Below are 25,548 nucleotides of genomic sequence, written 5' to 3'. Positions count from 1 at the left end.
TTTGGGAGTTTTAAAATATTTGTACAGTGGGAAATCTCGGTGAAATGCCGGGGCAGCCCTCAGCCTTGCCCTGCTCCCCTCCCTCCACAGGCCCTTCCCAGGGCTTCGAGGCCCCCTTCCACGGCCCGAGCCTCTCTCACTCCCCCCTTTCCTCCTGTGGGCTCCCTTTCTCCCAAATCCTTTTCTGCCTGGCGGCCAGTCAGGTGTTGCTCCAAAGCGTTTGGTCTCCTGAAGGCCAGAAGGGCTGAGCCTGCCTCCGTCCTCACTCCCCTCTGGCCCCGGGGGCTGGGGGCAAGTGCAGAGTTTGTGGCAAGGCTATCGCCCACCCGCTTGAGGTGTCCCCCGAGGGCTCTGGGAGAGCGGCAGCCTTGGGGCCGCTAGGCGCTTCTTACACGTTCGGAGGAGACTCTCTGCGGCTGGGGGACAAATCCCTACAGCTGGCAAGGCGTGTGCGCCAGCGGGAGTGCCCGGCGGAGAAGGCGGGGAGGCCGGTGCAACCCAAGCGGTTCTGGGAGGCGCGAGCCAGACGGGGCGAAGGAGAGGGGAAACGGCGGAGGGAGGCGAGGGTACCCGACACGGCCGGCAGCGCGGCTGAGCTGAGCTGTCTGGGCCGACGTCAGGCCCAGCTGCAGCATCGGACTCCTCCTCCCCCCGCTGGGGGGCCGCGGCCGGGGGTAGGGCTGGGGCAGAGGCGGACCCCTGCGGCGCACGGAGGTAAGTGACACGCGGGGAGGGGCGGCCAGCACAGGGCTGTGCCTGTCCCGGCCGCTCGCGGCAGCCGCGTTGGCCCCCCGGCTCTCCCTTGGCGTGCGGCCCCCTGGCCTCCCGCTGCTCCGCTTCGCCTGGCGCCACGGCCCGCAGGCGCTGCCCGCTCCCGAGAGCCGCGCCTCTGCCGGGCTCGGCTCGCAGGCTGCGGGCGGCGCCCCCCGGCCGTGCGGAAGAGACGGGGAAGGGGCCGAGCAGGAGCCGAGACGCTGCACCCCAGCGCTGCACTGGGCAGGGCGCTGCCCGGCGGGTAGGTGTCGCACTGCGCCGCCCCGGGCCCAGCGGCGCTTCCTCTCGGCCAGGGCGGAACGCGGCTCGGGCTGCTGGCGGGGGAGGAGGGAGCCACTGCCCGGCTGGGCATGGGGCCCCACTCCTGGCCGGTGTGTGCAGCCCTGCGGCTGCGGGCGGGCTGAACGGAGGGCACAGGGTTGCCTGACCCCGAACCGCACGGCACCCGCGCGATGTGACACGGCCCGGCCGGGCGCTGCTTGCTTTGGCTGGAGACAGCCTCGCTACAGGCTCCCTGGAGCCCACCCAGGCCCTGGGGTTTGAGTAAGTCATTGGTTTCCAGCCTTGCTGACTGAAGGCACCGTTCCCAGGAGCCTGAGGGCTAAACCCAGGGTGCACATTTATGTCTTTTAAAATAGAAGTAAATGCTCACCTAGTGCACCTCTGTAGCTGAATCTGCCTGCCCACATGAATACCCAGTGTCCGGTGGTATTGAGTTAATGACAACATTTTGCAAGTGGTCAGCTTTGCTCTTGCTCAGCAGTTGTAAGGAGAACCTGGCCATGGGCCTCTCCTGCCCCGCACTCCTGTCCTGAGCACCCAGATGAGAAAATTAAACTGTAAACACTTTATTGGCTAGAGCTGGAGCAATACATCTGCTCTGCAGCTCAACTGGAACATAGCTCTTTGTGTGCAGGCTCTGCAACTGGAGTGTGGAAGGAGGGGGAAGTGCTCCTGTGCTGGTCACACTTGCATGTTAAAGTGTCAGTTTACAATAGATTTCACCTTTCTGCACTTTAAGATCCCACATGCAATTAACATAATAGCAAATGATGTCTTTGTCACCAGACTTAAAACATGAAAATCTCTTATGAGTGGTGGTGACTGCTTTCTGCATTATGTTCTTATGAGTCACAGGTTCCTAGCACTGACTTAATTAGAGATCAGCGTGTACTGCTGATTTAGTGTTTAGTTTTCAAACGATTCTCTGCTTTGAATGGCATGCACGTCTGATGTTAAAACGTGCCCAGTTAAAAATTTGCCCAGTGTGGGATATGATGTGCCTAACATGCCCTTGGGGAGCAAAATTCCTATTTCAGTAAGACTAGGATTTCACCGGTGTTTCAAAATTGACAAGTTCTGATTCTGATAACAGTATATCTTCTGATAGTGTCACCTATTCTTGACAGCTGGCTGGTGTGTCTGCGTTAGGTCACTAGATGAACAGGTAAGAGGTGTCTTCTGTTGCTTGTGTCCCTCTCAGCTGTGGGTATTACTGTTTGCTGAGTTGTGGCATCACCATGGATTAGAACTGTTCTGGCCACCATGCCCATTCCTGGGTTGCAGGCTACATTGGGCTGGTCCGGCAAAGTTAGAGGTGGGATTTTGACCGAGGCAGAAATTTTGTGAAAGTTACTTAGTTGTGTGATTGGTTCTTTCATCCATTTTGTTAGATTGTAGATGTCAGACTGGAATGAATTGCAGTTCCTACAATGCTGCAGTTGCACATTTGTCTTCTTACAAATGGAATATTGTCATTTGCTAGTTCCTTAGGGATCCTGTATCTTGCAAACACAGTTCTTAGTTTGGAAATCAGTGCAGTAACCATATGCCTCTGACATACATAGGACTTTTGGATACTCTTCTAGGAACAAATATAAACATCTACAGCTATCTTGTACCAAGATAGATCAGCATTTTGGTGAGCTTGGTTCTTTCTAATTGCTTTTACTCATTCCTGACACTGTCAGTATTCTTCTCCAAGTTGTTTTGTGTCTCGAAACATGCTTGGTCAATACACAATATTTCTAAGTTGTGTTTTGTCCCCGCCCAATTGAATATCCTGATATAACTTATGTGGACACTTATACATATATTGCCTCATGTCTCTAAGAATGACTGTCCAGTCTCCTGCCAATGATAGTCTCTGTCCCGAGGAATTGTGTCTTTCAGCTGAATCAATGGTGGCATGAGCGGGAGCTCTATCTGGAAGCAAGTTTACTCAAAATGTTGGTTAAAACAGGTCAACCACAAGAGTCTTCTCTATCTGTGGCCTCCCCCAGTGCTACCACTGATCCAGCTGAACTGGTGAGAATATTTTTCTAAATTTTGGAAGTGTAGCTGAGGCCATGTTATAGGCTAATGCTTTAGCTCAAACCCTGCTTATGGGCATCTCCTCTTCCAGCCTCCCACTCCATGTTCCACAGCTTCTCTATTGCAACTATAAGACATACAAAGGGAAAAAAATGGCTTAATGCAATAGGTGCAGCTGTTTGTTTCTGTACTCTTGTTTTGTTTTTGTTTTTAAATCTGTGCTCTTTATTTGCTTTCTGTGCCTGTGGGATTCTACATGTGTTACAGAATCTCCCCTGTTGCCTACTCTAAATTTTCCAGGTCATTTTAGTTTGGTTTTGTCTTGTGTATTTTTTTTAAATGCTAGAAGTCTAAATAGTAAGATGGATGAACTAGAGTGCATGGCATTAAATGAGGATATTCATATAATAGGCATCGCAGAAATAATGGCAGAATGAGGATAATCAATGAGACACAGTATTACCAGGTTACAAAATGTATAGGATTACAGAGTAGGTTGTGTGGGTGGGGGAGTGGCACTATATGTAAAAGAAAGCACAGTCAAATAAAGAGAAAATCTTAAATGAATCAAAGTGCGCCCTAGAATCTCTATGGAAAGAAACTTCATCCTTGAAAAATAGGAGTATAGCACCAGGAATATACCTGACCACCTAAACAGGATGGTCATGGTGATTGTGAATTGTTCAGAGAAATTGGAGAGGCTACAAAGGTGAAAAATGCAATAATAATGGGTGATTTCAACTATCCCCATATTGACTGGGTACCTGTCACATCAGGAAGGGATGCAGAGATGAAATTTCTAGACACCATGAATGACAGCCTCTTGGAGCAGGTAGTCCTGGAACCCACGAAGGGAGAGGCAATTCTTGTTTTAGTCATAAGTGGAGCACAGGATCTGGTCCAAGAGGTGAATATAGCTGAACTGCTCAATAATAGATACTGCAATGTAATTACATTTAATATAATTATAGGAGGGAAAATACCAAGGAAACCCACCACAGTAGCATTTAACTTAAAAAAGGGGAACTACACAAAAATGAGGAAGCTAGTTACCTGAAAATTAAAAGGGACAGTGACAAGAGTGAAATGCTTGCAAGCTGCATGGAGATTATTTGAAAACACCATAACAGAGGCTCAAACTAAATGAATATCCCGAAGAAGAAGAAGAAAAGAATTATAGACAGTAAGAGGAACAAAAATAATGCCATCATGGCTAAACCAGCAGAGTAAATGAGGCAGTTAGAGGCAAGAAGACATCCTTTAAAAATGGGAAGTCAAATCCTAGTGAGGAAAATAGAAAGGAGCATAAAGTCAAGCGTAAAATATAATAAAACAAGCCACGAAAGACTTCAATGAGCAGCTCTTTAAAGACTCAAAACTTAACAGAAAAAAGCCTTTAAGTACATCAGAAGTAGGAAACCTATTAAACCAAGGGTGGGCAAACTAAAGGACAGATCTGGCCTGCAAGTCGTTTTAAGCTGGCCCTCAAGGTCCCACTGGGGAACAGGGTCTGGGGTGGTGCTCCAGGTCTTCAGCAGCACTTCGGCGTCGGGTCCTTCACTCACTCCTGTCTTCAGCACTGAAGCACCACCCCCCACCACGCTCCGGTCGTCGTCGGCATTGCGTGGTGGGGGGTGGTCCTTCAGTGCTGAAGACAGGAGTGAGTGAAGGACCCGACGCCGAAGTGCTGCTGAAGACCTGGAGCGCCGCCAGGTGAGTACTAGCGGGTGGCGCCTTTCTTTATCTCCACTCCCCGTTTTTTCCACCTGGCTACTCCACTGTACACCCCAGCCCCCTGCCCCAGCTCTGATCCCCCCTCCTGCCCTCTGAACCCCTTGATCCCAGCCTGGAGCACCCTCCTACACCCCAAACTCCTCACCCCCAGCCCCACCCCAGAGCCCACACCCCAAGTTGGAGCCCTCCCCCCCCTCCCCCACCCCAGCCCCCTCCTGCACCCTGAACTCCTCATTTCTGGCCCCACCCTGGCGCCTGCACCCTCAACCAGAGCCCTCACTCCCCTCCTGCTCCCAACCTCAATTTTCTGAGCATTCATGGCTCACCATACAATTTCCATACCCAGATGTGGCCCATGGGCCAAAAAGTTTGCCCACCCCTGTGTTAAACAGTCAGTGGGGCCAGTGGACCATCGAGGTGCTAAAGGACCATTTGAGGAAGACAAGGCCATTGCAGAGAAGCATGAATTCTTTGCATCTTCACTGCAGAGGATGTGAGGGAGATGCCTACACCCAAGCCATTCCTTTTAGGTGACAAATCTGAGGAACTGAGGCATCAGTAGAAAAGGTTTTGGAACAAATTGTTAACATAACAGTAGTAAGTCACCAGGACCAGATAATATTCACTCAAGTTCTAAAAGAACTCAAATATGAAATTGCGGAATTACTAACTGTGGTGGTTAGTAATGTAACCTATCAGTTATATCAGCCTCTATACCAGATGACTGGAGGGTAGCTAATGTAATACTGATTTTAAAAAGAAAAAGGCTCTAGAGGTGATCCTGCAATTACAGGTTGGTAAGCCTAACTTTAGTACCAGGCAAATTGGTTGAAACAATAGTAAACAACAGAATTATCAGACACAGATATACATGATATCTTGAGGAAGAGTCAACATGTTTTTTGTAAAGGGAAATCATGCCTCACCAATCTATTAGAATTCTTTGAGGGGGTCAACAAACATGTGGACAAGGGTGATCCAGTGGATCTGGGCTTTCAGAAAGCCTTTCACCTAGACCCCACCAAAGGCTCTTAAGCAAAATAAGCAGTCCTGGGATAAGAGGGAAGGTCCTCTCATGGATCAGTGACTGACTAGAAAATAGGAAACAAAGGGTAGGAATAAATAGTCAGTTTTCAAAATGGAGAGAGGTAAATAGAGGGCTCAACCCCCTCCCCCCACCCTCTCAGGACCTGTACTGAGACCTGTGTTGTTCATAAATTATTTGGAAAAAGGGGTAAACAATGAGGTAGCAAAATTTGCAGATGATACAAAATTACTCAAGGTAGGTAAGTCCAAAGCTGTCTGTGAAGAGTTACAAAGAGATCTCACTAAATTGGGTGAATGGCAACAAAATGGCAGATGAAACTCAATGTTGATAAGTGCAGTGTAATGCACATGGGAAAACATCCCAACTATACATAAAAACAAATGGGGTCTAAATTAGCTGTTACCATTCAAGAAAGAGATCTTGGAATCATTGTGGATAGTTCTTTGAAAACATCTGTTCAATGTACAGCAGCTTTGAAAAAAAGCTAACAATGTTAGGAACCATTAGGAAGGGGATATATAAGACAGAAAAGATCATAATGCCACTATATTAATCCATGGTACACCTACACCTTGAACAATGTATGCAGTTCTGGCCACCCCATCACAAAATATATATATTAGAGTTGGAAAAAGGAACAGCGAAGGACAACAAAAATGATTAGGCATATGGAACAGCTTCCATATGAGGAGAGAGTAAAAAGATGGTGTCTGTTCAGCTTAGAGAAGAGATGACAAGATGGAGGTCTATAAAATCATGAATGATGTGGAGAAAGTGAGTAGGGAAGAATTATTTACACCTTCACATAACACAAGAACTAGGGGTCACCTGATGAAATTAATGGTTTTAAACAAACATAAGGAAGTATTTTTTCACGTGACGCATAGTCAACCTGTGGAACTTTTTGCCAGGGGATGTTGTGAAGGCCAAAAGTATAACTCAGTTCAAAAAAGAACTAGATAAGTTAATGGAGGATAGGTCCATCAATGGCTATTAACCAAGGTGGTCAAGGATGCTAGTCCGTGCTCTTGGTGTCCCTAAACTTTTGACTTCCCGAAGCTGGAACTAGATGACTGGATGGATCACTCAATAATTGCCCTGTTCTGTTCATTCCCTTTGAAGCACCTGGCACTGGCCACTGTTGCAAGACAAGATACTGGGCTAGGTAGATAATTGGTCTGACCCAGTATGGCCATTCTGATGTTCTTATGTATGTATTATGCTGCTATAAGTAAATGTGCAGAGTAGAAATGCCCTGAGACAGAGACAAAGAGCCATTAGGTTGGAGAGATGACTGGGATGAGGAACACAGGAAGTGGTAGTAAGAGACAGGACTGGGAGAAGCTGAAGAAAACTGAGGCAGAAGAGTCTGCCCACTGGAGAACACTCCCCTCCAGAGCCTAATTGGAATCCAAGATTCTTGAGTTTCAACATTTCTCTGCTGTTGGCAAATACCTATGAAACCAATTTGCAAAGTGGGTGTCTCATCTCCTTTTTCTTTTTGTCCATTTAGAGCAGTGGTTCTCAACCAGGAGTCTGGGGCTGTTTTGAGGGCCACAAGCAGGTATCGGGGAGTCCACCAAGCATGGCTGGCGTTAGACTTGCTAGGCCCCAGGCAGAAAGCCGAAGTCCTGCCGCATGGGACTGCAGCCTGGGGCCCTGAGCCCCACTACCCGGGGTTGAAGCCGAAGCCTGAGCAACTTAGCTTCGTGGTGCCCCCTGTGGTGTGTGGCTCCAGGCAATTGCCCTCCTTGCTACCCCCTAAAGCTGGTGCTTGCTTTTATATGCAGAAAAACAGTTGTTGTCACAGCTGGGCTGTGGAGTTTTTATAGCACGTTGGGGACAGTGGGGGGTGCTCAGAAAGAAAAAGGTTGAGAACCCCTGGCCTAGAAGACAACTTACTACTGCTTTCAGTTACTCTATTAGCTCCAGCGGCAGAAGTCTATGTGGTGGATCTAAATGTTCCAACCTAGCTGATGAATAATGTGGATGTCAGTATGGTTTCACATGGTGAAATTTTGGTTTATTTAACTTGCTTTAAAAAATACCTAGGAAATTACACACACAAAACTGCGTTAAAAGAACATTAAAGTTACAAATCAAGCACTCAACGTTAGGAAATGCCAGAATTAAGATTGTCTGTGGAACCTTTAATTCAGCCCTCTTGTGTGTATGGATTATGATACAGTATTTAATTACATGATCATATACTACTTTTCCCACAGAACCCCTGATTTAGTGCACAGGATGGACTTGCTCTGGGGATGAATTGTGGTTGGGTAATGAATGAGGCTTTTGTCTGTATGCTCCACATCTCATTTGTTGCAGAAGTTGGAAGGTGTGGAGACAGGGAATTGCCAGAAGAGAAGGGGTGGTCTCACTGTTAAAACAGTTGAATGCTGCTCTGTAGAACTAGATTCTATCCCTGCCTCTGCCACAGAGTTCCTATGAGATGCTAGTCAAGTCACTTTAACCAGACTTTTCATAGGCAGTCACTAACTGTGTTCCTCAGCTGCTTAAAGAGAGAAGGTGGGTGAGGTAATATCTTTTATTAGACCAACCTCTGTGTGGGAGAGAGACATGCTCTCGAGCTACACAGATTCACAGGCCTTGAGGTCTGATTTGCAGAAGTGCTGAGCACTCACACTGCAACTGAAGTCAATGGGAGCTGTGCTCTGGACATATAAAGTACTACACAACGTCGAGTACTCTGAAAAATCAAGTCCTAGGTGTCTCAGATTGGGCAACCAAAATCAGTGGATACTTTTGACCTTAATCTCTCTGTGGCTCAGTTCCCCATCTGCTCAATGGTGATAATAATACCCCCTCACCTCACAGCAGTGTTGTGAAAATAAATTCATTAATGTTTGTGAAGCTCTCAGATACTCAAGTGATGAGTGCAGTAGAAAGGCCCATGAGGAAATTATTAATTCTGTCTTCAGGGCAGGGTTTGAATAATGGAAGTAAGGCCTGGAGCCAATTTTAACAATGAGGCTAAAACAAAATATTGAATAGCTGCTAATTCAGTGAGCACTGTTCAATGAAACGTTAGGATCACCTCAGTTTTTCAGGTCCATGTTTTCTCTCTCAGGTCCTCATCATTTCTAGTTCTCAGTAGTTTATGATCAAGTAAGTATGTTCAGTAGAAAAAAAGCATAAGATAAATACATGGGGCTTTTTAAAGGAGAGCTGGAAAAATCTTTTGCATGGATCATATTTGCCCAGTGAGATTCCAGTGTGGTTCAGCCAAAATCACAAGTTGTAAAAATGCCAGACTTTTCTGAGCACTAGAACATGCTGCACCTTTTGGAATAATTTATTACATTTCAACAGCTGCAACTCTTCAGAGGACAAGATACAACTAGCAAAAAAGATGAATGAACTCATGGAAGGCATGACTAGTAAGAATGAATTCTCATCCTCATGTCACTTGTTAATTATGTATCAGAGAAGATGACTCCTCAAGTATGGAGCATCACATCTAGCTTTGGGTGGACCTACAGATCATTTCCTACCTGCCTTCACTTAATATTTCCACCACTGTCCTGTCACTATGCATATGGAAGAGCAAAACTGCTGGGGGAGGGTTAGTGAGAAAGTTCTTTGGGATACTCTCTAAACTTAACATCCTCATTTTCCATAAAAAGTTTGTGTGATTTTTGGGTTCTCTTCAGCCTCCTACTGCAGAAGTGGAGTCCAGCTGCTTCTTCCATACATTCCTACAGTCACTTTTAATTGGTTTATATTTTCAAGGCTAGTGCCACAAGGCAATCAGCTAGAAACCTACTTTTAAAAAGACCCATAAGGTTAAGATTCTCCTTTATCATGCTAAGTGTCCCACATAAGTGAGGCCCAAAGGCTGGCTCTACAGAGCACATTTCAGGTATTCTGGTACTAACAGACCTTATGTATTGGAGTTCACATGGTGCTTGCCTTCAATAGAAAATTAGGAAGTGTTAGGACATGACCTTGAGGAGCTGTATTAACTGATATGGTTCTAAATGTGTCTTTGCAGTAAGTGTAGACATAGACTGGTTGTGTTTAACATTGTGTCAGCTAATTGTGGGTAAACCTACTATAACCAGGGTTTACCCATGATCATCTGACATGCTATTAAACAGTACTTGTCCCAATCTACACTGGCTGTAAAGTCATGTTTTAACACCATGTTGTTTAACATGACTCCTCCAGGTTATGCCTAACCTGAGACATGCCCTAACTTGTGCTTCTGCTACAATGGCCTCCTATGGGTCACTGTGAGCACTTTGGGTCTTGCAGAGGCTATGCAAGGGCCCTTTGTGCTTGGGGATATTCCCTGAGGGAGAGTTTACTCTGGGCCTATGACTCCTTTGTGTCAGCCTCATTAGCACATGGGGGCATAGTGCAACAATGAATTTGTCCCCTTCTATTTAGCCATACAACAGATAGAGCAGACCTAGTGGCAATACAAGCTTTCCAATGTGCCTCAAACCATCATCTCTAAGAATGAGTGTTTAGTTTTATTATACTTGTTGAGATAGCTGTAGCTGAGATCACCGAAGCCGTATCGTTATAACCCTTTGCAATAGGGTGGTGGATTATTTTCTTCTGAGTCACTCTTTTGCCAGGTGCCCATAACCCTGCATAAGAGCTATTATTCTGTTGGATTTAGCTGAAGAAATAAGGGGATTGGAGCCTCTCTCTGAGGTAGGGGGATCTAGGAACAAGCTAAAAAAAAAAAAGAAAAAAAGAAAAAAGCTTTTCTTTGCTTAAGATTGAGCTTTATGTTTTGTTGTTTAAGTTAACACTAAATGAAGGAAAAGGAGTATCCAGTGAGGGTGTATTTTACTTGGAGCAGTCCACTTTTCAGTTGTTTGTAGCTTTGTTTGTTGCATGTTTTTATAAGGCACCCCAGGTACTCTAAATTTGTTGCTTTTGTGCAATTATAAATGACTAATCTTAATGATTTTATATATTCCCAGGAAAAGATGAAGGTAAAGTTCCCAGTTGCACAAATCAACTTAACTTAAGATTTAAAGAAACTATTTTAAATATCTTATAATAAACATATTCACAAACAAACAAAAAGTATTAAACTATTAAAATTTTTAAACAATTCTTATCTTATTACTGAAATTCCTGAGTTTCTAATGATGGTTTCTCTGTTTAAAAAGTTCTTGTACATTTTTTCACCTCCTACTGTTCTATGTGTGCAGCCTTAACTCAGGATAAAAAAGTTTATTTTTGCTTGGTAACTTCATTAGTTTTTTTTTTTTTAATGTAATTGAAATCTTTGGTATGTGTTGGGAGACAGAGTGAAAGATACCCTATGGCACTCTTAAACTCTCAAGGGCTGGGGAAGCTAGGGAACAGGGAGTTCTAGATCACACTGGGTTCTAGGGAGCAGGGAACTTTCTGGAACTTACAAACTCAGCATGGTTCCTACCTACCTAACCCTGCATGCCAGCTCTTTTCTATTTGCCCAGGCTCCACCCTTCCCCTTTGCCTCCTAGCAGACATTCTGAAGTCCACGTGGTCAGCATTAACCAGCAGCCTACTGCAGGCACTGAGTTATTTAGCATATTCTGCAGGTTTAAAGTCAGGAAGGAGGCAAAATAGGGTTTGGGAGCAGGAATTAAGATTCAGAGCATCTGGGAGTTGGAGAGCAGGGGCAGACAGGATAGCTAATGTGACACCAATTTTTAAAAAAGGCTCCAGAGGTGATCCCGGCAATCACAGGCAGCTAAGCCTAACTTCAGTACCAGGCAAATTGGTTGAAACTATAGTAAAGAACAGAATTATCAGACACAAATGAATGTGATTTGTTGGAGAAGAGTCAACATGGTTTTTGTAAACGGTAATCATTCCTCACCAATCTATTAGAATCCTTTGAGGGGGGTCAACAAACATGGAGAAGGGTGGTCCGGTGGCTATAGTGTACTTGGACTTTCAAAAAACCTTTGACAAGGTGCCTTTCCAAAGGCTCTTAAGTAAAGTAAGCAGTCATGGGATAAGAGGGAGGGTCCTTGGCTGAGTAACTGGTTAAAAGACAGGAAACAAAGGGTAAGAATGAATAGTCAGTTTTCACAGTGGAGAGAGGTAAGTAGTGGTGTCCTGTTCTGTGACCAGTGTTATTCAACATATTCATAAATAGGGCTACAATTTTGTCACAGAGGTCACGGAAGTTACGGAATCCAGAGACCTCTGTGACTTGAGCTCACCATGTGCGGGAACTGCAGGGTCCCGCTATCGCCTGTGATGGCTGGGAGCTGCAGGGCTCTGAGCTCCTACCCACTGTGGGTGGGGAAGGGAGGGCCCCAGGAGCTCCTGGCCAGGGCCCCCCTGGGAGCTTCGAGCCGCTGTGGGGCCCCGCAATCCCTGGCTGCAACAGGCAGTGGGGCCCCTGGGAGCTTGGAGCCACCGCGGGCAGCCAGGGTGCCCCAGAGCTCCCAGACCCTGTGGAGGTGCCCTGCAGCTCCCAGGCAGGCCACCAGGGGTGGTGTGGGGACCCTGCAGCTCCCCATTTTGTCATGCATATATTTAGTAAAAATCATGGGCTTTCATGAATTTTTCTTTATTGCCCATGACTTGTCTGTGATTTTTACTAAAAAGATATGTGACAAAATCTTAGCCTTATTCATAAATGATCTGGAAACAGGGGTAAACAGGTGGGAAAATTTGCAGACAATACAAAATTACTCAAGATAAGTCTAAAGGAGACTCTGAAGAGTTACAAATGATCTCACAAAACTGGGTGGCTGGGCAACAAAATGGCAGGTGAAATTCAATGTTGATAAATGCAAAGTAATGCACTCTGGAAAACATAATCCCAACTATACATACAAAATAATGGGATCTAAATTTAGCTCTTAACACTCAAGAAAGAGATCTTGGAGTGTGGATAGTTCTCTGGAAACATCTGCTTAGCATGCACCAGCAGTCAAAAAAGCAAACAGAATGTTAGGAACCATTAGGAAAGGGATAGATAATGAGGCAGAAAATATCATGCCATTATATAAATCCATGGTATGCCCATACCGTGAATAGTGCTTGCAGTTCTGGTCACCCCATCTATAAAAAGATATATTAGAATTGGAAAAGGTACAGAGAAGGGCAACAAAAATGATTAGGGCTATGGAACAGCTTCTGTAGGAGGAGAGATTAAGAAGAGTGGGATTTTTCTGTTTGGAAAAGAGTTGACAAAGGGGGAATATGATAGAGGTCTATAAAGTCATGAATGGGGTGGAAAAAGTGAAGGGAGAAGTGTTGTTTACTCCTTCACATAACACACAAACTGGGGTCACCTAATGCAATTAATAGGCAGCAGGTTTAAAACGAATAACAGGAAGTACTTCTTCATACCATGTATAGTCAACCTGTGGAACTCCTTGGTTGGAGCCACAGCACCCCACAATGAGTACAACAGCCAGAGGGGCTTGGATGGACTGCCAGGAGAAATGAGCCCTGTAGAGCATTCTGCAAGTGCAGATGAGCAAATGGGTACGTAATTTGTCTACAGAACAAGATACACAAGATTTAAAAATGTTGAGAGTTTAATGGAGTGGGATGCATGATAAAATCACATTATATTGATCTCAGTGTGCCACCAAATGTACATTCCCCACACGGTCTTGTTTGCACTGAGAAAAGATGTCAAAGTTGCACTTGGCTTTAGAGTGAAATAGTTGTAGTAAGCAAATACAGACACCAACCACTTGGGTCACTGTAATAAAACTAGTAAGTTAAGGATTTACATAGGTCCAAAAGATTTGAAGAAGATAATCAAATGCAAGCACTAGTCACTGAAAACAGTTGAGGAGGTCATATCTAGACTTTGAAATGAAAGAATGAGGACACTGGAGATTTTCTATTAACTATTTTTTATGGAAGACTGGTTTAGACAAATATTAATTTTTCATGAAAAAAGACTGCTTCCTATGGAAAATGTCAACATTTTGTGAAATAAGAGAACAAAGACACCCCTCACACATACACAAAAACTGAACATTTTTGTCTAACTACTGAAAGTCTTTTGGATGAAATTTGAAAATTTTGATTTTGGAAGTGCCATCACACTACCTCGTGGGAGTTGCAGTTCAGGTGCCTTGTGCCCCCAATCTGCTCTATTGGCTGGACTCCCCGGCCTGACAATGTCTCCAAATATGCACAGCAAGAGCTCAGGAACTGAGGAAACTCTGGTGCCACCTGGGAGATGTAGTACAGCCAGGGATCCCAGTCTTTAGAGGAGAATGGAGCGTGAGGTGCCTGAACCAGAACTTTCATAAGGCAATGTAGCAGCATTTCCAATAGAAAGTTTTGCGTTTTAGCAAAAAAAAAAAAAAATTGGTTTTAGATTTTTTTGCCAAAAAGTTGAATTTTTCCATGGAGTGAAAAACCCATTTGTAGGCTTTGACCAGCTGTAGAAAGAATATTTCCCATCTTGGATGCAAGCCAAATGTTTTGGCAAGTTGAACTCAATACAAGTGATCTTCTCTGAGATCCTTCCTGTCCTGTGAGCAAAGAAAGGCAGAAGATTCTGGAAGTGAGCCACTGGATAGGTAACTGGTGCAGGGTAGAGGGCGTTGATTTTGTGGAACATTGGTCCACTTTCTATAGGGACTGGGGCTGTGTAGCTTGGAAGTTATGAGCACTCAGCACAAAATTGAGACATTGAGAACAAAAGAACCAAAGGACATGAAGATAAATTCTTTAATTGCCTGTACACCCATGCTAGGAGCCTGGGTCACAAACGAGGAATTGGAATTACTCACTGATGAGCATAATTTTGATCTATTTGGTATTACTGAAACTTGCTGGGTTGATTCACACAATTGGAATGTTAAAATCAATGGTTCTGACCTATTTAGAAAGGACTTAGTAGGCAAAAATGGAGGGGGGTGGCTCTCTATGTCAAAAATGGTATTATTTGTTTCCAGGTCATTGATAACACAAAGAAAATGATCTTGAATGTTTATGGATCAATGTTCTATCAGATAAAACAGAAGAACAAGTGTAAGTTAGTGTCCACTACAAACTACCCAATCACTAGGGAACAGAATGACTGCCTCCTTATACACATATCCATAATGTATAGGAAAAAGCTGCATGATCATGGGGGGATTTCAATCTGAGTGACATGTACTGGAGGTCTCCTGCTGCCAGTACTAAAAACATCCTTGGAATTTTTAAATATTATAGACGATATTTTCCTAACTAAAAGGTGATGCAGCCAACCCCGGGAGAATTCTTGACAGAGCTTTGATAGGGCCAGTTTCACAAAGCTAGAATCAGCTGGGAGAAAAAATTTAATCAAATAAATGTGAATGATAATTGGGAATCATTCAAGAACACTTTACTAGCTGCCAAAAAGTCACAATTGAGGAAGAAGGCCAGACTGGTTAAAAAACTGACATGGTTTAGCAGGGAAGTAAAAGCAGCTATAAAAATAATATATATAAAACAAATGGAAGAAAGAAGAAGTTAATAATAATAGAATTCAGAAGTTAGGAATTATTGAAAAGTGATAAGGGAAGCAAAGGGACACAAGGACACATCTATGTCCAACAGAGTTCAGGACAATGAGGAGGAGAGCTATGGTCCATTACTAGACAGAAATGATAGAATTATCAACATCAATGCAGCATTCTGTTCTGTATTTGGGGAAAAAACATGATATAGTTTCTGGAGGATGTTTAACAGAAGCTACTAAAGTTATACATTTTAAAATCAGCAGGTCCAGATAACTTGCATCCAAGAGTTTGTTTTAAAAGACCTGGTTGCGTAGCTAGCTGGGCCATGACCTTTGATTCTGAATAAGTCTTAGAGCACAGGGAACGTTCTAGAAGACTGTAAGAAAGCTACTGTTGTGTCAATTTTTTTAAAAAGGGTAAATTATAAGCCTGTCAGCCTGACATCAGTCCTAATGGCAAGATGATGGAGCAATTGATACAGGACTTGATAAATAAAGAATTAAAGGAGCATAATATAAGTAATGCAAATCAACATGTGTTTATTGAAAGTTGATCCTGTCAAACTAACTTGATCTCTGTTTTTGATGAGATTACAAGTTTGATTGATAAAGGTAATAGTGTTAACATAATGTACTTAGACTTCTGTGAGGCATTTGACTTGGTACTGCATGACATTTTGATTAAAAAATGAGAATGATACAACATTAATGTGGCACATGTTAAATGGATTAAAAACTAGCTAACAGAGGTATCAAAATGTAATTGTAAATGGGGAGTAATCATCAAGCGAGTCTATTTACAGTGGGGTTCTGCAGTGATTGGTTCTTCTTCCTACACTATATGACATTTTTTATCAGTGACCTAGAAGAAAAGATAAAATAATCACTGATGAAGTTTGCAGATGACACAATAATTGAGGGAGTGGTAAATTATGAAGAGGTCAGGTCACTGACTCAGAGGGATCTGGACCACTTGGAAAACTGAGCACAGGCAAACAATATGTGTTTTTAATATGGCTAAATGAAAACATATACACAAGAATAAAGAACGCAGGCCATAGTTACAAGATGGGGGACTCAATCTTGGAAAACAGTGATACTGAAAAAAGATGTGGGGGTAATGGTGGTGAATTGGCTGAATGTGAGCGCCCAGTGTGATGCTGTGACAGGGGCCTCTACTCCATGCAGGATGGCACTTCCTCCTGCCCATTTGGGGGATTAGCTCTGCCAGGCCGATGCCACTTCCAGTGATTACCCTCCACCACTCTCAGCCTGCAGCCCCTCTCTCACTCCAGAAACCTCAGTGTCCTCTTCATGACTTGGTCCGCTGGCCAGGTCAGCGAGTGGGTGGTTTCCCTTTCTGGGGTTGGAAAGTCGCTTCCCTTCAACAGGCTCAGGCAGTCCCTATTCACGGTCCCGCCAATGCCCTTTTGCAGTGTTATGGTTGGGAAACCCAGGCCCGCCCTCTATTCTAGGTTCTGGCTCAGGGACCCAAGTCAGCAATCAAGGTCTGTTCCATTCCAGACCTTGCTGTGTATCCCTGAACCCTTTCCTAAACTTCTGGCTCTCCCTTCCTCCTCTCGGTTTGCCATCCTCAAAACTCCCTCCTCCCAGGGAGTAACTGTATGCCACTTGCCTCTGTAGCCCCAACACACCACCCTTCCCTGAGGAAGGGACTGCAACCTACTTCCCTGCAGCCTCCTTCTCCTGTCTGCTCCCTGGCTTTATGGAAGCCCTGCCTGTTCCTTCACAGGTGAGCTTCTTCTAATTAAGGCTCTTTTCTCAGCCTTGATTCCCCCCAGTTTGCTGCCTAATAGGTTAATTGGCCCCTCTGCCCTACCTTAACCCCTTCAGGGCAAGTGTGGCAAGGACACCCCATCACTAATGCAATACTGGGATGCATAAACAGGAGAATCTCAAGGAGGAATAGAGAGGTTATTTTACCTCTGTATTTGGCACTGTTGGAATAGTGTGTCCAGTTGTGGTGCTTCTGATTCAGGAAGGATGTTGATAAATTGAAGAGGGTTCAGCCACAAGAATAATTAAAGAATTAGCAAACCTGCCTTATAGGGTAGACTCAAAGAGCTCAATCTATTTAGCTTAACAAAGAGAAGGTTAAGTGGTGACTTGATCACAGTCTGTAAGTATCTACATGATACTTTTTTTTTTTTTTTTTTTTTTTTTAGTGTTACAGATTACTGTAAATGTAAGGAGTGTTTCAAGCTGATCTGCCAGTGGCAGAAAAAGAAGCAGTTCAGTGGTATTGATTATCAGCTTTGTTTATTATGCCAAAAAAGTTGTAATGAGGCACTTGCTAAGTCATCCGCATCCAGACAGAAATTACTGGAATTGATCTGCAAATATTATACACATTGTTATACAACATTCGTTACATAATATAATTAATTACAATCCCGAAGTAATTTATTACAAAATCTTTTTTTTTTACATTGGTCTTGATCATTTTTAGGCATCAATGTGGAGACAAAAAGTACCAACTAGTACAGAGGTTGGGCAAACTTTTTGGCCTGAGGGCCACATCTGGGTATGGAAATTGTATGATGGGCCATGAATGCTCACAAAATTGAGGGTTGGGGTGCGGGAGGGAGTGGGGGCTCTGGCTGGGGGTGAAGGCTCTGGGGTGGGGCCAGAAATGAGGAGTTCAGGGTGTGGGAGGGGGCTCTGGATTGGGGCAGGGGGTTGGGGTGCCAACTGGGGGGTGAGGGCTCTGGCTGCGAGCTCTGGGGTGGGGGCTGGGGATGAGGGGTTGGGGGTGCAGGAGGGTGCTTCAGGCTGGGACTGAGGGGTTTGGAGGGTGGGAAGGGAATCAGGGCTGGGGCAGGAGGTTGGGGTGCAGTGGGGAGTCGGGGTGCAGGCTCCGTGCAGCGCTTATCTCAAGCAGCTCCCAGAAGCAGTGGCATGTTCCCACTCTGGCTCCTATGCGGAGGCGTGGCCAGGCGACTCTGCATGCTGCCCTGTCTGCAAGCGTTGCCCCGTAGCTCCCATTGGCCAGTAGCTGGGAGTAGCGGGGGTAGCACTTGGGGAAGAGGCAGTATGCAGAGCCCCCTGGCTGCCCCTATGTGTAGGAGCTGGAGGGGGGACATGCCACCGCTTCCGGGAGTCACGCGGAGTGGGGCAAGCCCCTGACCCCGCTCCCTGGCTGGAGCACCGGAGCAGGGCAAACCCCTGACCCCACTCCCCGGCGAGAGCTTAAGGGCTGGATTAAAACGTCTGGAGGGCCACTTGCGGCCCCTGGCCGTAGTTTGCCCATACCTGAACTAGTAGCTGAATCTTTGGAGAATACCACTGCAGAGGACCTGGTTAAACACAACATTTGGTGGCACCTTACATGCTATAAGAAGTGTACCCATAAATTGAATTTGGCAGAGGGAGAGGAAGTACATTGAGCATCATGAAAAAAAGATGCCAGGACAAGTGCCAACTGTGGTTGAGATTCACATTATGCTAGGACCATGGCATGTATTTCGAGAGCACACACTTCTTTTGAGGTAAGCCTGAAGGTATCCATTAAGCACAGTTTCCACATGTGAGACAGGTGAGAAACTGTAGGAATCAGTCACTGTTAGTGAGACTGTTGCATGGAAAATAAAGTGAGTGCATTGACCCAAGAGACGCCCATGCATACAATGTTGAGTAGTACATAGAGTGCTACAACAAGAATGCATGTAATGTATTGCATTAAAAAGGTAAAAGCAACGGAAACAAATACTGATTATACTACTGCAAACGGTGCGACTTGGTTGGACTTCATACATTGTCTTGCAGAGCCTCTAATGGTGGCAATGGCTGATGCAGAGGCTAAAGTACAGAGAAATATGTGCTTTGAATGGGACTGAAGAGGAACAAATGCTTAGCAGAAAGGCTTTTAAAGCACTGACTGAGATTAGTTGTGTGATGTAGTTTTCTATCTGCAGAAGGCCAAGCACACCCTGTCACGTTCTCACTATTATGCACAGTCAAAGGGGCTAGCATGAAATTCAGGACAGATAGCAAAGCACTGGGAGGGAGCGCTGTAGGATTTAAGGGAGTTATATTCTGCATTCTTAAAATATAGGAATACACTTCACATGGCTTTATTAGGATCACCTGTTCAGAGATTTTTTGAGCAGAAGAGAAAAGCTTTTCTGCCCACAGCTGAAAAGCTTCTTGTGGTAGACAATCGTGAAGTAGCCACAAAACATTTCTAACTCAGAACAGAAGATAAACGTTAACAGTTACTACCTTTGCAAGTTGGAGCAAATGTTAGAGTCCAAATAATTGTTGGCAAACTGCCAAGGTAACAGCTATAACCATCACAAAATGCCATACAGTGTAACCACACCCAAAGATCAGTGCTACAGGAGGTATAGAGGACATCTAAGCAAAACCAAGGAGGACATTCCGGAGGCTGTGTGTTTGAGGATATTCAGATTGCTCCTGTCAGTGCTCTTGTTTGAATAAAAGTAACCCACCCACCAGTAACTGATGGCAAAAAGCACCCAGAGCAGAAAACACAGGTACCAGGTGACTTATCTACTAATTGACTAAACAGGCCCCTAAGGAAGTGACTGCTTTGAGAAGAAGTGGCCATGTGATTGGAAACCCCTTGAGGTGGTACACGGAGAGTGGTTATAGGCATCTATTCTAGAAGATGCTAACAATCCTCTCATCTCACTGGGTGGCTCAGGTAGCGTACCTTGAGTTCCATCCTCAGTGTCTCCAGTTGTGCATGGTTTCGTTACCTGTTTGTTTCTTTATATTTTGCAGGCTTCAGCTAGATAAAAGGGAAAGTCCTTCTTACATTTCAAACTGTAGTACAGCACTGTGGTGATTTTTGGAGCTACAGCTGATTTAAAAGTAGAAGATGAATATCCATCATTTTCATTAATTCCACAAATTATTACACCAGAGATTGAAGATGGTGAAAGTTTTACAGGACAACGTTTTCCTAGGTCTTGTCTTTTTTTATATTCTAGAAAATGTAGCAAGATCTATAAGAAACCCTCTCTCCTTAAGACCATACATGAGCTTTTCCATTCTAAGAATCTCCTATTCTGCTGAAACATGAGATGTTATTGTTTTCCCCAAATTCTAGAAGGGCCCACGTTGGTTATGTTAGAAAGTGTGAGAGCAGTTTTGTGTTTTAGAGTGGCTAGATCTTTTTTTATGTAGGAAACAGTTTTTGTGTGTTATCATTTGTAGATGGACACTGTTGATAGGACCCTGTATATTCTGTGACCATAGAATTTGTTTCTGAATCCACCCTCGCCATAAAATCAAGTATTTTCAAAGGAGGAGAGAGTGTAAAAAGAGGCTGTGTTGTTTTCCTGAGTCTGCAGCCAACTTTAAGTAATAGCTCTGAGATGTGAATTGCCCTCTGTTCATTAACTCTGAAACCTCGTGGTGACAGTCAACATGATTTCATTGCTGATTATTTTTGCAGAAATATCAAACTAATGAGCCTGTTCTACATTTCAAATACCTCTCATGACTTTCCTGGTGCTATAAACCTCAGCTGTTCCCTAGTCAGATGCCAAAATCTTCAACTTCTTTCTGACAACTTCTACACTATGCATTTCTGAGTACAAAATTCTGTATCACTGTGAAAATGTAGGGGTGGTATAAATACAATGCATTTACTATCAAAATTAATAGCAGAAGGAATATAGTAGCTTACTGTGTTATATATTTTCATATGTTCTTCATTAAAAAATACTAGGGTTTAATGAACTGGATTCGGGTCTAGAATTTCATATGTGCTGCACCAGAACACACCAAAACAGTGGGTCTTGCTGCAGCTGTGGATCAGGCTTGCTGGAGGGTACATGGTGTCCTGACTGTTAATTGATATGTTTTATATGTAGTCATTTTCCAAAAAGAAAGGGTCTGGAATTAATGGAAACAATCCTGTAATGTGATGGCACCCTGTAACCTTGGCCCCATGTCATGTGATGTAGTAGAGTACTCAATTAAGTACAGTCTCGTATCAGCATGCCAGCATTATACACAGAAACTCCCCTTCCCCCTCCACTTCCAAAAAAAAAATCAATATTGGAATAGTTCTTTATATAATTACCCAGGAGATGCTGAAGATTGGGCTCCTCTTCTCCATTCAGTCTATTTCTTCTGAAAGGCGGAACTTTGTTGGTCAGTGTTACAAATAGCTGGATGCTAGATATGACTCTCCCCTCTGTCCTTCCTTGTCTAAGTGGAATGAAGAGTTTGGCACCTTACTGCAAAGATGTCACCATGAAAAAACATACTATATAGCTCACTCAAAGACTAATTCAAAATGAAATTTTGAACAGATTATCCTGTGAGCGAACCAGGTTCCAGGTGCCAAAGCCTAGAGTATTTCTACACTGTAGTTGGGAGCAAGCCTCCCAGCCTGTGAAAACATGTTCACGTTAGTGGAGCTTGAACTACTGTTCGAAAAATAGCAGTATGGTCATTCAGGCTTGGGCTGGAGCTTGACCTCTGTAGCCTAGGGGGTCAGGTGGGCTTGAAAACATGAGCTGGAGCATCCATATTGCTATTTCTAGTGTGCCAGCTGAAGCCCCGCTCGTGTGAATCTGTTTACTAGGGCTGGGAAAATGACTCTAACCTGCGACATATCCTGAGAGAATCACAAATTGCTGAAGATGTCACCACTCACCCATCAGGCTCTCTCATATTCTTTGCTCTTCCCTAGAGCTATTCCCAGCATCAACATGGACAACCCTCTGTATGCACATTACAGAAACTCTGAACTTCCCTGACATCCATTAAACTCCGTTTCCTCAGTCTTGAAGACAGACACGTTCAGGCAAGAGTGCTCACGTAAAAATTTATTATTCCCTCCTCTCTTGACTGCAGTTTGTTTAGAAGGAATTGCCTTGCAGACAGCTGCCTTGTAGATAGCTCAAGGCTGCTGTAAAACCTATTGTTTTATACAGCTATTAGTATTTCAAAATCTGATACTCGCCTAACACTTAGTGCTGTTTTGTAAGTCACAGCTACAATAGAAATGTGTAAAATACTGTAGCGTAGTCAGGGCTCAGGTGTTTTTACCACTGTGTGACACAAGTGATTTAAAGTTCCCTTTGCCTTTGTAGCAAATACACCACTGCTAGCATTGGTGCAGTTGCCTCCTTGCTGGAAGTATGAGTAGAATTCTTTTTAGTGTAGACAAGTCCTTAGAGACTTCTTCTGTCCTACACGTCTTAGGAGCACAGGATGCAAGTAAATTGAATATTCAACTGACAGCCATTACACTAACAGATTGCTATTGTTCAGTTATTTCCCTCCAGCATAATCTTTATGTGAATAGAGCTGCCAGTGTGTTTTATAGAATAACCTTTTATATCGTTAATATCCACAACTATTTTTTCCCTTCAAAAGTGATTCATGCCTTGTTGCAGATAGAAAAGATATAAAGCTTTATTCTGTAATCACACAAGAAGCCCTATTCATTCACATTTTATGCTGCGAAACTAACTCTTTATCTTCTGGGTCGGAGTTGATTTCATGGCAGCCATTATCCAAAGTCTGTCTTAGTACGTCTGAACTGTGGGTTGTGATAGGGGCACAATTAGAACAAAACTTCAGGCTTGAAAGAGTGAAATAAGTATGTTTCTTCTGGGAGTGCTCAATCTTTCCAGCATTACTATTCATATATAGTGGGTGTTAGTCACCAGCCTCTAATCACAAGAAGAGCCTGTTCAAGCTAAGTTGGAGACCAGATTCCCAGATCTGATAATAGAAAGACTCCCCTTTTAGGCCTCATATTGATTAGGATTTAAAATGTGATGTTAGATCATGTTCGCTAGCTCAGTCTAACACATTCTAAAACTGTAGTCATGACAAGGCAAGCTGTAGTGTAGCACAGTGGTTCTCAACCAGGGGGACACATACCCCTGGGGGTACGCAGAGGTCTTCCATGGGGTACATCAACTCGTCTAGATATTTGTCTAGGTTTACAACAGTCTACAGAAAAAGCACTAGCAAAGTCAGTACAAACTAAAATTTCATACGAACAATGACATGTATATAGAGCAGTATAAACTATACACTGAAATGTAAGTACAATATTTCTATTCCAATTGATGTATTTTATAATTACATAGTAAAGATGAGAAAGTAAGCAATTTTTCAGTAACAGTGTGCTGTGACACTTTTGCATTTTTATGTTTGATTTTGTAAGCAAGTAGTTTTTAAGTGAGGTGAAACTTGGGGGTACACAAGACAAATCAGACTCCTGAAAGAGGTACAGTAGTCTGGAAAAGTTGAGAGCCACTGGTGTAGCATATACTAAGTAGCCAAGTTAAAGCCAAGGGGTATGGGGAGGTGGGCGGTGGCAGCAGTGAGGAAAGGACTTTCTGCAGTAACTTTAAAAGTTACTTATTTTTGTCATTGGTTGCAAGCCCCAAGTAATCCTTTACTTGACAATTCTTGAAGAGTCTAGCACATTTTCAGATGCAGTAAAATAAGTAAACAGTAAGAATTAGTAACTGGCAAGGTGCAGCATGTTAGTACAATTAAAAAGATGTCAGGAATTCTTTGATATGGCAGCAAAGGAGGCAATGTGCTTTTGGGCTTCCTGAGCAGAGACGTCCTATCATGGAATCAGGAGGCAATAATCTTCCTCTTATCAGCTCTAATGAATCTGTATCTGGACTGTGTTGATTCCTGAACATGTTAGTACCAGAAAGATATTGACAATTTGGAAAGAGTTCAGAGAAAAGCAAGAAACAGGGCTAGGGGGAACTGGCTTATATTGAAACAAAAAGAGCGTTGGAATAAGTACGTCGCACAGGGGTGTGGAAAATTCCTCTCGGGGCGGTGGAGTATCTACTCTGATGGGAGAAGCTCTCGTGTGGGCATAGGTAGTGTCTTTGCTGCAGAGTTGTAAATGTAGACAAGCCCTCAGGATGGATGTAATCATCCTTTAGTAGTGATGAGAAACGCAGTAAGGAAAGAAACTGAAATACTTCCCTGATTGATTGTATTTTCTAAATGGACAACCTACCCTAATTCTCAATTACTGAGTCTTCAATCATTGATATATTTTGCTTTCCACAACCAACTCTCTGTACAACTTTTCATGAATGAAGTACCCAAATACTTGGATGCTAATATCTAAACTATATTCTTAAATTTATTCACCTAAATTTGGGTTATTGCTGATTATGTACCATATGACTTTTAAAAACAAACTTTGTATTTGATGATAATCCAAGCACTATACCCAGATGTACAGACATTCTTTTCTCAACCTGTGTATTATATAATTTTAACATTAGCTTTTAATAAATTTTTTAAATTGGATGGGTGTAAACAGTGAGGATGGGGAACAGCTATTTAGGTTGGTATCAGGCCATAATTTGGGACAAGAGGGGTAAAATTGAAAAGATAAAATTTAGGCTGAATATTAGGAAAAATGTGTTGACACTAAGCTGCCTTAGATTGTGGACTAGTATTTCTAGGGCAGTGGTGAAAGCTGCATTGCTTGGGACATTTAAAATTAGATTGGAAGGGGACCGAATGTGTTACCAGTGGGGGGAACACACACGAGGAGAGTTAACTCTCAGAAGCCAGATCAAAAAAGAACAATAGTCACTATCCTAGGATGTGCTCCTAAGTTTTGGCTCCACTGCGATCCACAGAATTCCACCAAACCATAGAGGCACCGGAACTGACTCAGCACCTGGATTGTCAGGGTAGCAGTTCCCTTGGTGCCTTTGTTTTTGCTATGGGGCATGCACGTGTTTCTCTAGGTGTCTCTCTCTGCCTAAGCCCCAGGGTGATTCACAAAGCTGGGGGAGATAGGCATTCGTCTGCCTAACTCGTGGGTGGGGACCAAGTTGGTTGGGAGCTCAGAAGCCATCTACTGGATCAGATCCCCTTCAGAATCTGGCTGCTAGAGGAGCTGGTGGTGGCGCCAGTACCAACCTTATAACATTTAGCCAGTGATTAGAGTACTCACCTGGGATGTGGGAGACCCTGGTTCAATCCCCCCTCCTTGTCTGAGGGGTAGGAAGGATTTGAACAGGAGTTTCCCACCTCTCAGACAAGGCTCTAACCACTGAGCTATGGGATATTCTTAGGTGGGGCTCCCTCAGTTTCTCCTGTTGAAGCTGTTCTGCTGTGGAGAAATAATTAAATAATTACTTGGGAAGGGGACTGGACCCAGGGTCTCCCACATCCCAGGTGTGTCCCCTAAACACTGGACTGCCGAGCCATTCTCTCTCAC

At 43.9% G+C, this 25,548-nt stretch overlaps 1 protein-coding gene across 2 annotated transcripts in view; it reads left to right on the top strand.

Moving 5' to 3' along the window:
* Positions 1 to 675: 675 nt before the first annotated feature.
* Positions 676 to 25,548, top strand: part of PPP2R3A (protein phosphatase 2 regulatory subunit B''alpha) — a 136,684-nt gene continuing 111,811 nt past the window's right edge. Inside the window, exon 1 of one of the 2 annotated variants that reach the window (XM_074964081.1) lies at positions 676 to 714. The gene's annotated coding sequence lies outside the window, so the exon portion shown is untranslated. Of the gene's footprint in view, positions 715 to 878; positions 1,016 to 25,548 lie in introns of those variants that run through there. The other variant, XM_074964079.1, reaches the window with a different exon arrangement.

This window comes from Natator depressus, chromosome 9 (genome assembly GCF_965152275.1).
Source record: "Natator depressus isolate rNatDep1 chromosome 9, rNatDep2.hap1, whole genome shotgun sequence".
Classification (NCBI taxonomy): domain Eukaryota; kingdom Metazoa; phylum Chordata; order Testudines; family Cheloniidae; genus Natator; species Natator depressus.
Note: the sequence above shows the minus strand (reverse complement) of the source record. Positions and strands in the feature narration are given on the sequence as shown.